Source organism: Sceloporus occidentalis, unplaced genomic scaffold, assembly GCF_023333645.1.
Source record: "Sceloporus occidentalis isolate IW3139 unplaced genomic scaffold, rSceOcc1.0.p SCAF_41, whole genome shotgun sequence".
Lineage (NCBI taxonomy): Eukaryota > Metazoa > Chordata > Lepidosauria > Squamata > Phrynosomatidae > Sceloporus > Sceloporus occidentalis.
The window spans coordinates 6,931,038-6,944,659 of NW_028317021.1; the positions used below are offsets into that span (position 1 = coordinate 6,931,038).

The 13,622-nt window shown below is 49.2% G+C and overlaps 1 protein-coding gene across 4 annotated transcripts in view; it reads left to right on the forward strand.

Moving 5' to 3' along the window:
* The first annotated feature begins 3,214 nt into the window (after positions 1-3,214).
* Positions 3,215-13,622, forward strand: part of LOC149290087 (rabphilin-3A-like) — a 61,387-nt gene continuing 50,979 nt past the window's right edge. For 3 of the 4 annotated variants that reach the window (XM_089489851.1, XM_089489855.1, XM_089489854.1), the window contains exons 1-2: positions 3,215-3,521; positions 11,604-11,680. The gene's annotated coding sequence lies outside the window, so the exon portion shown is untranslated. The remainder of the gene's footprint in view (positions 3,522-11,603; positions 11,681-13,622) is intronic. The other variant, XM_089489852.1, reaches the window with a different exon arrangement.

The window sequence follows — 13,622 nt, forward strand, 5'->3', positions numbered from 1 at the left end:
TCTGGTGTGGAATCCCAGTTTGCTTGTTCTCCTGACCACCATTGCAAAGACCCCCGGGTTGCAAATCTCCCATGATGCCCTGCTGCAAGTTGCCCCATTTGCTTCCCCCGGGGCTGGGGAGCGATCATGGCTCCATCAGGGCTCTCTCTCTCTCCTTCCCTCTCCTTCCCCACTGGAGCTGGCCAGCAAGTGCTTTCTCCCTGCCTGCCTCTCTCTCTCTCTCTCCCTCTGTCTCACACACACACATATTTCAGCCACATCTATATTTACATCTATCCTCCTGTCATTCTCATCTATTTCACATACACACACACACACACTCATACATACATACATACAGACAGACACACACACACACACACACACACACACACACAAAGGGGGGGGGAAGGTGCCTGATGGGAGCTCCGTTCATGCCCTGCCTTTGGCCTGACCTGAACTGACCCCTTTCCTCCTGCTGACAGGTCACTGAGGCTGAGAGAGAGTGACCTGTCAGTTTCAACTAAAGTAGACCCATGGAATCATTTGGGAATAAAAGGGAAATGCAGCGCAGGCATATAACACTAATAATAACAACAACAACAATAATAAAGGCTCTTAAATTCCAGGAGGTGACGTTTGCAGCACTCATTGGGGCATTCCCCTCCTTTTTTTAGAGCCAGACGCCAGAATGCGCAGATTCTGTCATCAGATTAAAAATCTCTGGGGTGTGTGTGTGCTTGTGTTGTGGTCATTTGGGTCTGCCCTTGGCCCCGTGCTCAATCTCAAAATGCAAGCTAGTGCCATCTCTGTATCCTGCCTCCCACTCCCTTGCCACCCCAGAATGCCTCATACACAGGTAATAATAATAGTAATAATAACAATAATAATAATTCCTCACCTCGGAATGCCAGAAAAGGATGAATTTTTTCCCTTTCCCTAGGCCAGTGATGGCGAACCTATGGCACGCGTGCCAGAAGTGGCACTCAGAGCCCTCTCTGTGGACACATGTGTCATCGTCCCAGCACAGTTTGCCAGTGTTTGCTACTAGAAAGCCAGAGGGACATGGCACTTTGCAATAAATAAGTGGGTTCTGGGTTGCAGTTTGGGCACTCGGCCTCGAAAAGGTTCACCATCACTGCCCTAGGCTCTCCCCCAATTTCCTTAGAGAATTGGACAGAGAAACATTTTTAACATTCGGATTGAAACATTCCTTTGGATTGCATTGCAGCAATTGATTCCAAGCAGCTAGCCACATTCCATCTAAATATAGATCTATCCATGGCAAAAAATATTGCATTGCCAGAGAAAAATAATTTAAAAAAAATAAAAACCAAAGGGAAAGGTCCCTGCTTTGCTGTGCTCCCCTGACCTGCCCTGAAATGACCCCTGTCAGTCACCCCCTTTTTAAAACCTCCAACGAAGGAGAGCCGGCCATAACCTGAAGCAGTCCTTTAGACCAGGGGTAGGCAATCTTTTTGAGCCGGGGGCCGGGTTGCTGTCCCTCAGACAACTGGGGGGCCGAAGCCAAAAAATAAATAATTAAATAATTTTTTTAAAAAATAAATATATACATAAACCAGGACAAATGTAGGACAAAATTTTCAAATGGAAGACACTTTTTTTAAAAAAAAAAAATGGAGGACACGCAAAAAAAATTGCTAGTTTTTTAAAAAATGTTAATATAAATGCATGTTTCTGAGGCTTCTATAGACAATTGCCCCCCAAAGGCCCCGGCTGCAATTGGCGGCAGGACCGGGCTGGGGCCGGTCCCAAGGTCTCGCCGGGCCGCATCCGGCCCGCGGGCCGCAGGTTGCCTACCCCTGCTTTAGACTGTGTCAGATTTCCCTCTTTTGCATTTTTCCTTCGGCTCTTTCCTCTCCTCCTCCTCCTCATTCTCCCCTCATTCTAGGGGAGGGAATGGCAACTGCTACAAAGGGAAGGAGAGAACCCCCAGAATTCCATAGCACTGAGCCAGGACAGTTAAACTGGAGTTAAACTGAATTATCTTCCCAGTGTGGATGCAACCTACGAGAAGGCAACTGAATGACAGGTGTCATTGACGTGAGGCTAACATTCGCATGAAAGTGGAGGCAGGCTCCCTTCTTGCCCCCGGAAGTACAAAGGTTCAGGATGCCTTCAGGGCTCCACTAGGCATGCGCAAGGGTCCCAATTCGAATCATTGAATCTCCCATGGTCTGCACCGGTGTGGAACTACCATTTGCACTCACTCCGCTCTCCCTGAATCCGCATCACGTGACTTCCTTCAATTCGATTCCCCGTCAGTCTGGAAGGGTCACATAACAGCGACCAGGTATGAAAATAAATTCTTGTTATCATGTCAGTCCGAATGGCCCAATCTGCAGAAGCCCCTGCAGAAACCTCGTCTGATAAACGCCCATGTTTCAATTTGAATCTCCACAGAGCCTGGAAATAGGAGTGTGTACCCCCCAACCATGCTGTATGGGGGATTCTGGGATTTGTAGGCCTCAGGTGGAACACTCCAAACTTGGCGATTCCCATGTACGTTGAGAAGTGGAGAAACCAGGCTTTGGATCATTGTGTGTGGGGTGAATGCATGTACATGGCCTTCCCTGTGAAAGAACTGCACATCATGCACCGTGCATCAGGCACTCCCTACATAGGAGTCTGTTTGATATACCTGATTCCTATGTATGTTGAGAAGTGGAGAGACCAGGCTTTGGATCATTGCATTTGAGATGAATGTATAGGCTTGTCTTTCCCTGTGAGGGCACTGCACATCATGTACTGCGCATCATGGGCTCCCTACATGGGAGTCAGTGCATCTGTCTGTTCAGTACATCCGATTCCCATGTACCTTGAGAAGCAGAGGGATCAGGATTTGGATGTGGGGTGAATACATGTCCATGCCTGTTCCTGTGAGGCTTGCCACCGGAAACGTGTTGTTGTTGAGCCTGTGGGTCAGGGGACTGCCATGTGGCTTGATGGTGATCTGCCTTGAGCTGCTGGCTGTGCTCTTCTATCCCCTGAGAGAGGCTGGGTCTTCCTTTCCACCACCACCCCCACCCTCTTCCCCATGCCAGCCATCTCCTTTGGCAGAGCTCTGAGCAGCAGGGAGCATTGCCCACCAGGCGGAGAAGAGCGGGTATTGATCGGCCTCTTGCGATGAACCCAGAAGGCTTGCGCATGGCAAGGGAGGGAGGGAGGGAGGAGGAGGGAGAGTGTTCCACAGCTGCACTGAGACAGGGCCAGTGACAGCAGCCACGCGCATCCATGCGCTCTCCTGCTCTCTTTCCCCCCTCCTCTTTGCTGCACATTGTTGTCGCTTGGCTAGAAATGTAGCAGAGAGAGCTGGCTTGGCTTTCATTGCTCCTGCCATCCTCTCTTCCTCTCTGGCTCTTGGGCTTTCTGCCTTCCTTGCTGGATCCTTTTGGGGGGTGCTTTCCAAACCCGACTGGGGCGCAAAGGGCACCCCAGGACACGGCTGTGGGCTCCCGCAGAGCATCTGTGGGAGAACTGGGCTCTGCAGGTTGCCTGTGACGAGTCCCTCCGGCTTTGAGGTAAGTGGCATGGTGTGCTGGTTTTCTGTGGCGGGTCCACGATGGCCATGGGCCCCATAAGAAAGGAAAGGCGGCCTACAAGCCAAGGTGGAGGGCTGAATAGGGATGGGGTTTCCCCTTGTCTTTTATCTGCTCAAGAGCTGGCTCATCAAAGAAATATGCCACCCACCCTATCATCTGATCACAGAAGCCAGTGGACTCAGTGGCATTTGGTTGGCATACATACGGCACCAGCTAGGGAGTTTTCAGGGGCTGAAATGTCCCCCTTGGGCCCCTTCATCCTGTTGCCGCCTGAAGCCCAGCTATGGGGAGAGGGTCTGGCATTTGGAGAGGGCACTGCCAAGCCTGGTTCAGTTCCCAGCATGGGGAGATGCCATCTTGCACATCTGGATGAAAATTCCCTTTGGTATGACACCCCCAGCTTGCTGAAACTGGTGTGCTGGGAGGTACGCTCCATGGCATCTTTGTTACGTTTTTGAAAATGTAGCTGGTAGTAATGATGGGAAGAATCATGGCATCCTAGTTTTGGAAGGGATACCAAAGGTAATCTAGTCTAACCCTCTGTCTGTGCAGAAAGCCTCAGCTTGAGGTTGGTGATGATACACTGGGTGAAGGAGACTGGCCTCCTCCAGTTTGGGGCCCTCTACCTGAGGTGCTGGACTGCATCTCCCCTCACTCCCAATGGGCTAGGGGCAATGGGGTTTGCACTCCAACACCTCCAGCTGGAGAAGACTCGGACAAAGGGTCTTGCTGGAGTGCAAATCCCATCAGCATGTTCATCCCCCTCTCCACACCTTCTGTGTCTGTTTGCTGGTGAGGCTGGGCTTCCGAACCAAATGGCTGTGGCACTGTGTTCAAGAAAAGACTGTTCAGAGATGAGGTGTTGGGCTCGCTTTGCCCAGCCTTTCCCCCAACCTAAGGAGATCAGGCTCTCTTCAGAGGTGTTGGACTACAATTTTCATCTGCCCCAACACCTCTAGCGAGCACCAGGTTGAAGAAGACTGTTTTTTGTGCACGTGGTGGGCTTCTTTCATGTGGCCACAACAAAAACCATGGAGCCTTGAGAGTGTCACAGGACTCTTTGTCTTTGGAGCAGTGGGAAGGGTGCGTCTAGACTGTCGAAATAATGCAGTTTGACCCCACTGTAGCTCCATCCTATGGAATCCTGGGATGTATAGTTTTACACGCTCTCGAGCCGCCTCTGCCCAAAGAAGGGGTATCAAACTGCATTATTTTGACAATGTAGATGCACCCGTAGTTGGGGAAGAAGACGAGAAATTTGAGAATAAGAGTACAATGGGGCATTGTACTGTGTGTGTGTGTCTGTGTGTGTCTGTGGAGCTCAGGAAAGGTTGTGTGTGGGGTCTACAAATAGATCTGGAATGGGTTCCCACCTCTGCTACAGACCTCCTCAGCAGCCTCAGTCATGTTCCCCGTCCCCCTCTTCGGCCTTCTGGTCTAAGAGGAAATGAAACTGCATGGACTGACTCCACTTGTGAGCCTCTACTTGAGTAGACCAGTTGGGTTTGGCTGCATTTGTGGGGCAATCCACTTGTGGGGCAACATTGGATTGAATCGGTCTACTCCAGCTCTGAGCCGCAAAAGATTCCAGGCAGGGAAGCAGCAAAGAACCAGCACTTCCTGGTCTCTGTTGAAAAAAGGCCCTAAAACAGCTTAGAGAAGAAACAAAAATGTGATGAAATTGTCCCCCACCCAGGTATTTGGGACCATTTGGGTCTAAAAGTCCCCCCCCCCAAATTCTCCATTTGTTTCCAGTTGAGGTTGTCCGGTAGGCCACGAGATTTGGATGACAAGCCGCATGTGGGCCACAAGTGGCCCACCCGGCTTCCAGACCGTGTGGTGTAGCAACCAAGCTGGCTTTGGGTGCGATCTAGGGGAGGACTAACCATCGGGGTGGGATGCGGGAGGGTGGGGGTCCGGCACCCTCTTTGTGCCTCTCCACTGCCCAGAGTTGCCAGCTCCAGAAGCCTGGCTTATTGCTAAGGGGACTTTTTTTTTTTTTTTGCAAAAGTGGAGACAATTTGATGAAAGAGGGAGCCATTGATGGGTCTTTATAGAGCCACAGTTACCAAGAAGGGAGCTTCCAAGTTCAGGGCGTACCTCCGTACTTAGGACAAACTGTGTTGTCATTCCGATGCCCAGCTTGTGTTAGCTTTCATTGAAGTGACTGATAATCCATTCTTGGATGGGAACACGTAATGGACTTGGTGGCTCTTCAGCAGAGCAGGGGCAGATTCTGGGCATTGTAGTCCAAACAAGGCACCTCTCTCCATTCTGAGCCCTGGTTTGGTCCTGCAACCCAGTTCTTAGGCTCTCAGGTAACATGGAGAAGGACCATGCAATAAAAGGACTTGCAACTTCTCCCTCTTCTGAAAATGGCAGTTTAGGTATGGTAGCTGGATCGGCTGTGCTCCCTAGCAGTTGGCGGTGCTTGGGAAACTCTCTGAGTGGCAGCGTTCATGTTGGCATTGAGGACTAGGAGCTTCAATGCCAACCTCCAAAGCTGGCAACCATACCAAGTGGGCCCATTCCTGTGTCGGTTGAGGATACATGGCATTGGGGTGTTGCTTATTCAATCCTAGTGCCCACTTAGGTCTTGCAGACATGGGGGCCAAAATCCAAGTGCTGGTCCTGACTAGCGTAGCCCCTTTGAATCAACGAGGTTTATACAAGTGTTGGCTTACCATTCCTTCGATGGGTCCAAATAATAGTTTTTGACCCAGCAGCGTTCTTATTTTCTTTGCACCGTTACTACTCACATTACTTAACTTTTCCCTCTTTCATGAGGTTGGTCGACGTTGTCTTTTCTTGTATTTCGGGGGACTGTCTATGGGAATGTTCCTCAGCCCTTCATTCCCGTGTCCCGGCCCTTAGTAGAAGGAGCTGGGGTTACCCTGATGTCTGAAAATGCATCCAGAAGGCTTCTTGATCATTCTACAGCGCCGTGGGCTAGGCATCTGATGGATGGGACAAGATGACGTGATGGCACAGTGTGAAATGGCTGTCAAGTTGGGGAAGAGAGGGCTTCGAAGAGTGGGCTCGACCCACCTGCAAAGTGGGTGAGGAGCCTGGTAAGTGGCGGCCTTTGAGGGTGGCAGAAACCAGACCAAAAAAGAAAAAGAGGACTTTACCCCCAAAAGCACCAGGCCTTGAATGGGGATCCTGAGGTAGTATTTCTGCAGGCACCTGATTGAGCTCCCCTTCTGAGTTCCAGCTGTCCCAATGTGGTAGGGATTAATATTATGTCATCCCACTTTTCCTGTTGCTTATAAAATGTCCCTGTTTTTCTTTACTCTTCCTTCCACTTCCTCTTTTTTCCTCAGCTTACCTCAATGGCTGCAGACTGAGTTGAAAATGCAAAAGGAGTGGACACTCCATTAACTCAGTAGCAGAAGGGAGAAGAGAGGAGGGAGCAGGATCTTACTCTTCCCAGTTGGCTCAGGCAAAAGCAAGCCACTGCAGCCTCTTCTAGCTTGTGTGTTCTTCTTCCTCATTCATAATCTCTGCCTCCTTTTGGCCACATGTGTCCTGGTTTTAACCTGTGATGTGTTGGAGGGTATGCATTGTTGAGCATTGTTGGCCCACCTTGAAGCACCCTTGGGTGTGCCTGTCCCCCATGGGCTGCTCTGCCAATATCTGCAGCTGTACCACCCAAGGTGGACTTTGGGGCAGACCTTCCTCCCTCCCTCCACTCAGCATGAGTTGGAGAGCTGCCCGAAACGCAACAGGGCTGGCTTGCCACAGTTTCAAGCCACCTGAATTGGCGCCCAACCCCATCAAACCCACTGTGCCCACGGACCAGAAGGAAGGTGGGGAACCTCTTTCCGCCTTAAGGAACTTACTGAATTTTGGAGAAGGGCCACATCCTGAGAGGAGTGGGGCCAAAGGGAAAAGGGGTGGGTTCCAAACTACCAGAATGTTTTTAGCTGAAACCCTAAAGTGCTTCCTGTCACGAACTAGGCCTTAGGAGAGACTTAAACCTTTAGGTACTGCAGTCTTGGTTCAAAATGGACCAATTGTCGCAATGATCAGCTGTGGCGCAGGATGAAGTCTCGTCTTTGCGATGCTGAAGGGAGCAATGTCTCTGAGCAGATTCACATTCTTGCCCGCCCTTTCAGCTGCCCAGAAGGCCAGCGGTTCAGCCACAGACATACGGGTGACCACTGTTGGAAACAACGCAGGGTGCAAGTTGGCTTGACCCAGCAAAGAAATGTCTGTGTGCTGGTGTTGATGACTGAAATATTAATTGCAGAGAGGTCAGCACATCATAGGGGTCCAGAAGAACGTCTACTTATTGGGCTGCTTAATGCATTATGAATTTCCCATGCGCAGGTCACACTAGTGTACAACAGGGAGAGGCAACTGCCATGGGTTGGTAGTCCGCATTGACCCTGCCTGAGCCCTTGAAGGACCCTCATTGTGTCTCCACCTGTCTTTTGGGGAGATTTTTTTGGGGGGGCTTGATTTTAGAAGTGGCCTTGGGGGCCACACTTTGCCCACTGTGATGTATAGCATTGGATGGTTCTGTAGAAGCAAAATGTCCTTTGCGCATGAGTATAATGGAACCAGGCAATCACCATTCCGGTAGTTTGAAAAGAGTTTCCCCCACCTATTCACCTGAGGCAATCCTCATTTGCTTCAGTGGCAGCTAAGCAGAGAGGTTATGTTTGCAAGTCTGGCTTCCCTGCTGGAATGATCCAACGCTTGTCTCCCAACATTTGGACAAACTTCATGGACAGCTGCCCACCCAGTGGTTACTTGGGCACATTCTCATTTTCTCAAGTGGCAGCAATGCTTCAGTAGGGGAAGGCCTTGTCCCTTGCTTCAAGGTCCATCCCTGGAAGGTATCATCATGCCCTCCTGGATATGTGCAGAGTATTTTTGTCTCATTCCTGCATGAACTTTAACAAAGCCTCCCATATCAGTGTATCTGGCTAGGGCAGAGACTGAAGGCGTCACCCGAAACTAAGCAGGGCCAGGTCTGGTTGATACCTGGATGGACGTTCATTTTGGAACAACCCTCTCCCTCATCCTCCATGTATTCTGCCACATGGGTGGTAAGGGGGCACTGCCATCCTACCTTGAACGCCCCAGTCTTGTCTAATTTTGGAAGCTAAGCAGGGTCAGGCCTGGTTAGTTCTTGGAAGGGAGACCCCTAGGGAGGACCAGGGATCTCCAGAGAGATTGAGGAAAGAATCTCACTTGGAACCTTGGAGAGGTTTAGCTGCCAGTCACAGCGGACAGTCCTGGGCAGACATCTGAAGCAAAAAGGCTCCAGCCCAGTGCCCAGTGGCATCTTTGAGCAGGGCTATGAAAGGATCCTGCCTGGAACCCTAGCTGCTAGTCAGAGCTGACAATATTGGGGTAAAGGAAAAAGTGGCCGGATTCAGTAGAAAGCAACTTCTGATATTCCTATGTGCGCGTGAGTATCATCCTTCATTCATCTTTCCATTGCTGAAAGCAGCCTGTCTCCTTTACCGTTGCGGACGTTGTCAGTGGAGGCAGGATTATTGTATTTAAAAATGTGTTCCTGGCAACAGCATGGCACTGAACGGAGATTAGCCAAGAGCCCGTGCGGAAAAACTCATGACAACCCCTCCAAGAAGGGCAGAAGACTTGACTGGATCAAGTAGCCCTAGCCACCCTACCTTCTGTTTCTGATGGAGGTCAGTGGGAAATCTCCATCTTTTTATGAGAAGGATGCAAAGCTACAATGGCTTTGTAGCTGGACTCTGAAGGCATACAATGACCACAAGACCTGTAGCTGGAGAGTTTGAGCCACGTTGGCCTGAGGGTGGGCAGACGAGGCCAAGAAGGAGCCAAGGAATGGAGACCCTTGTAAATATATCCTTGCAAAACCTCCCCCACGGAATCAATAGGTGTCTGGGCAGGGTATGTGCAGTGTTGGGGTGAGATCAATGGCAAGGTGGGCTGGCGGTGTTTGTGTGTGAGTGTGTGAGGTTGTACCTTCATGCCTCCCCTCCCACCTGGTGGCTGTGGGACTGTAAAGGTGTCCAAATCAGGGTCTAAATTGTAAGCCAGGTTTGAAATGGATGAGACAAGATTGGAGTTCCCAGGTCATTAGGCCTGGCCTGGCGTCTTTGGGCCGGCCTCCTTTTCTCTGGTCCTCACAATGGCAGAGAGGAATCTCAGACTGAGAGTGAAAGTATGTGCCTCTATATTCTTGTTTTTTGGACTTGGTGTTTGTTGAGTCAACCGGGAGGCTCTGTGCAACTCTGGTTGATGCTGAATGCCCATATCGTAGTGAACGACATTGCTGGGCCTTTGCCCCATGACGTCGCAAGGGGATGGCCCTCCACCTTAGACTTTGGCGCTGAGATTTCAGGGCCCGGGAGAATCCTATCCCAGTGCCCAGGAGAAACCCACCCTCATCCCATCCTCCGTTCCTTTTGGTCAGGCAACTCAAGACCTTTTCAGATTTTTACGGGGAAAGGAGGGAGAATACTCCCTTTAAGAAGGAAATCTAGTCTTGCCAGCTGTTTTGCTTTCTCTTTAGGAAAACAAGGACTCTCCGGATGTTGCTGGATTATAGCTCTCCACATTCTTCAGCATTGGCTGTGCTGACTAGGGGCTGATGGGAGTTGCAGTCCCACTACATCCATAGGGCTGCACAATTCCTAACCCTTATTTAGGGATTATTGACCATATTTTCTGCAGGGGGGGGGACACACACTACCTTTTAATGATATGAACAATAGCATGATATTGATGCTCGAGAGTCCTTTGGTGGTAGTTTGCCAATGCCCGTGTTTGCCACCACTCGAAAGGCGAAGTATAAATGTTTGAGCTAGATCCATAAAACTGAAGACAGTGTGGAAGAACAGTCTGGATTCATTCACGTTTGGGAATCTTGATTACCACGGAGGAAGTGAATGGAATAAATTGAGCAAAACCAGAAGATCTGAATACATTAGCATGTTTTTAAAAAACATCTTCTGTATGCCAGCTGTCATATCGCGCTCTTCACTTCAGCCATCCTATTTCTGTGGATCCACCTGGCATGAGCGGCACAGTTTCCGGCTTATTTTGCATTCAAGAGAAATAGAAAATTGGACACTTTTTTTAGAAAAAGGAAGCAAAAATGGTTCCAATGTGTCATGTCTCATACAAAAGATGGCTATACTGCAGCTCAAAGTGAGGTGGCCTTGCATACTGGGGATTGTTAAGGGTACTGTATTGGAAATAGAAGGATGTATGCCACAGGGCTAGATCCATGACAACGTTCTCCTACACAAGCCCTATTGTAACCAAAAGCAGCTGCAGGAGAACAATGTCCAATATTGGTGGATTGCATCTCCCATCATCTCCCCCCACTGGCTACATTGGTGAGGTCTGATGGGAGATTCAACAATATTCCAGGGACTGCAAATTGTCCACCCCTGAAGTTGCCACTTGCCTGTGGATCTTCTGCTTCTTGCATCCCAAAAATGTCCTGGATCTGCCTTATACACAGGCCTTCCCTTGTGCATTGCAACTGTGTGTGTGGGGGGGGGACTCACAAAATGCACAGAGGGCTATGTAAGAAGAGTGGACATTATTTTCCGTGCTGCATTTCATTGGGCTGTTCCCTTGGTCTGGCATCTGTGGCCCATGACAAAGCTTAAGGCGTCCCAAAAGGGAGTTCTGTCTCCCAGTGTGTGTTGTGGAAAACCCCCAACAGTTGTGCAGCACCTTGGTGACGAATGGCTTTTGTGAGGCGTGTGCCTTTGGGAATTGTGCTCCACTTCCACAGAGGCATGGAACATATTCCTTCAGGTTTCAAATGTACCTGGTTGTGGGAGATCAGAGTAAAGTCAGACGCGGAAAGTGCTGGTGGGGAGAAGTGTATCATTCACACACACCATTAAGAAAATTATGGGTGATAAACTAAGACAGTTCACACATGGGGCATGAGAAGCAGCTCTCGCCCAAGAACGTAACCTGGGGGGTGATTTGCACCTGTGTACCCTGCAGTGGGTCACTGCACCCCATTGTTAGCTTCACATGGTCCCAAAATGCTCCTGGAAGTACTCTGAAGTCTACTTTGTTTTTAACTTTTAGGTTCCTGGGACTGATTTTGGAGATGGTTTAAGGAGGGTTGGGGAGGAAGGAAACGCTCAAGGAAACTGCCTCTCCAGGTAGGATTTGGGATGTTAATCTGTCTATTAAACCTGGTGGTGGTGGTGGTGGTGGTGGTGGTGTGTGTGTGTGTTAAATGTTCAGGTCCACATGTCCATGCCTGGCTGGACCCATAGAAAGAGGACACCCTTGCAAGCAACTACATTAAAATTTCCCCCATCTCCCTACATCTCAAAGGTTGTGAGCAGAGAGGACGTGGGTTCTGGTTAAGAAGCAAGAGATCCTGCCAGATCTGATCTCACAGTTTTCCTTCCTTTCGATTGAGAATCCTGATCGTCTTCCCAAGGAACCCCACATATGATCTGGATCAGGAAGCAAGAGGCCAAGGTTTGCTGGCTGCATTGACAAATTCAAAATTGGTGCAGAGGGAGGAGGCAAAGGAGGCAGCGAAGAGTGCAAGTGGACTCCCTTTTAGCCGATTGTCATGGCTGCTGACACGATTCCACCCCGCAGGTCTTTAAACACTCTCTTTGGGTTTTCACATTGTGGTCGGTTGGATGTCTTTACGCCGGCCGTGGGTTATTTTTATCGTCTCCCCTGGTTCTCAGTCCAGCTTTCTCTGGCATTTAGTGGTTCGCTGGTTTAGTTATCTTTCTGGAGGGGCAAAATCCTGTTGCCATGGAGAGGCTATAGTGGCAGCGGATGCGCTTTCAGTACAGTAGGGCCGGGCTGCTTGGTGTGATGCAAAAGGTGATGGTGTGTGTCTGTGTGTGTGTGTGTGTAGTCGTAAAAGTTATGAGTGATTGGATGTGACAGGCCCAAACCGCTGCAGTTTTCCTTGCGTGAAGGGAACTGCCTCGGCGGAAGGCTTTATATAACTCTGGCACTGCAAAGAGGAGGCCAATTTTTTTTGGGAGGGGGGAAAGCAGAAGCAACAGCCGAATTGTTCATGAGTAAAAAGCAAACCTCAGAGGTGGGGAATACTTGCAATAGGACCGGCTGGAGTAGGACAAGAGCATATGAATTTTTGAGTTCTCTGGAACCACAGGTCAAGTTTTCCTTATCTGAAATAATGAGCAGAAGTGTTTTGCATTTTGAATTAAACAAAATTTCTTTTGGAATACTTGTATTTGCATGAAGATACATAACAAGAAATCTTGGCGATGGGACCCAAGTCTAAGAACATAATTCCTTTACATTTCACATACACCTGAACGTAATGTTATATGATATTTTTAATAACCTTGTGCATGAAATGAATTTCGGACACACTGAACCGTCCGAAAGCACAAGTGTCATGCTCTCAGCCAGACAAGGAAAAAGTTTGGGCATTTGGAATATTTCAAAATTCCTGATAAGGGAGGCTCAATAAGGCCAAATCAATAGGGGAGAGTAAGGCCATTATTTGGTCTGGGGCTCTGTTAAATCCCAAGATAGTGATTCCAGAGGGAGGCAAAAAAAAAACAACAACGCTTTTCTGTTAGTGTGAATTCACACTGACATAGATATGTGGGATGTACACTATGCCAGACTTGTACTGGATTGCGTTATTGCACAACTGACACCAGAACAGGTAGCAATGCCATGCATCTACCTGTCACACAATAGTGATGCTATTTGTGCAACTTGGGTTAGCATCCCAGCAACCTCCTAGAATGGAGAACTGTTGGCGTAAGGGAATTTTCCCTAAGTTGGCAGCCAGATGCTGGCCAAAGTGAGAATCGACCAGTTGTTCATAGAATGGTTGTGCTCCATCTCTGGAAAGAGCACCACTGAGATCTGTGCTTTGCCCTGGCCAAGGATTTAAGATGGGTCCTAGCATAGGGATCTGCCCTTGAAGCTGTGGTTCAGATATAGTAAATCCAAGCATCCCAGGTTAGAATTGAGCTGCTGCCCTGTGAACCTGTTTGGTGGACCACAGACTAAAAATGGGAAAATAAATATTCATTGTTCTCTGCTGAGGAAAGGGTTTCCGAACACTTGAGATACTCATTTGGGAAG